Raw genomic sequence first — 1,239 nt, forward strand, 5'->3', positions numbered from 1 at the left:
AGTGGTACCGTAGTACCCCAGTGGTACCGTAGTACCGTAGTGGTACTGTAGTGGTACCGTAGTACCGTAGTGGTAGTGGTACTGTGCTCAACGGGTCACACGTCACGAATACTTCAGGAAAACTGGACACCTGGCCAATCTGGAGCGGTTCACCGAGGTTTATGAACAGAACGGCAGAGATAAAGTTTAACGGCGCCGCTTTATTATTAGAGTTTTAGAGTTGAAACTTCATACCCGAGCCTCTTGCCTTGTTTTATTTCAATATCGAGCGAGGGAGGGAGGGGGGAGGAGGGTGATTATCCCCTCCCCCCTGGTACATTCTCTCTACGCTTACTTCAATAAGATGTGATTGTCCAGTGTGACCAAGACTGATGAAAATCTTGTTGCTATAACTCACACTTTCTCTCTCTCTCTCTCTCTCTCACACACACACACACACACACACACACACACACACACACACACACACACACACACACACACACACACACACACACACGCAGGGGAGCCGGTGGCCGAGCGGACAGCACGCTGTACACGTGATCCTGTGGTCCCGGGTTCGATCCTGTGATCCCGGGTTCGATCACGGGCGCCGGCGAGAAATGATGGGCAGAGTTTCTTTCACCCTGAATGCACCTGTTACCTAACAGTAAAAAGGTACCTGGGAATTAGTCAGCTGTCACGGGCTGCTTCCTGGGGTGTGTGTATGTGTGTGGTGTGGAAAAAAAAAATAGTAGTAGTAGAAACAGTTGATTGACAGTTGAGAGGCGGGCCGAAAAGCAGAGCTCAATCCCGCAAGCATAAGGTGAATACAAGGTGAATATACACACAAGTCAGGATGGCCGAGCGGTCTAAGGCGCTGCGTTCAGGTCGCAGTCCGGTCTTCCGGGCGTGGGTTCGAATCCCACTCCTGACAAGTAATTTTACCTGTACATTAGTTGATTGACAGTTGAGAGGCGGGACCAAAGAGCCAGAGCTCAACCCCCGCAAGCACAACTAGGTGAATCCTAGGTGAATACACAAACATACACATTTTTAAATAAATAATGTCACAAAATCAAATGTGAAATACACGAGTGGAAAATTCCATCAATAAAGTTGCACCCAAACCCTTCCACTTTGGCACAGATAATAAGCTCAAAAGTCTACAGCTGTGAAATATTGTATGATACAACCAGCAGATTTATTAGCCCTCCCTCAAGGACGATGGAAGACGCCACCCAGCACGGTGGAGTTAAT

The 1,239-nt window shown here is 48.3% G+C and overlaps 1 non-coding gene across 1 annotated transcript; it reads left to right on the forward strand.

Annotated features, from left to right (window-relative positions):
• Positions 1-832: 832 nt before the first annotated feature.
• Positions 833-916, forward strand: TRNAL-CAG (transfer RNA leucine (anticodon CAG)). Its single transcript has one exon. It is a non-coding gene; the product is annotated as a tRNA-Leu (tRNA).
• The last annotated feature ends 323 nt before the right edge of the window (positions 917-1,239 follow it).

Source organism: Procambarus clarkii, chromosome 10 (assembly GCF_040958095.1).
Source record: "Procambarus clarkii isolate CNS0578487 chromosome 10, FALCON_Pclarkii_2.0, whole genome shotgun sequence".
Lineage (NCBI taxonomy): Eukaryota > Metazoa > Arthropoda > Malacostraca > Decapoda > Cambaridae > Procambarus > Procambarus clarkii.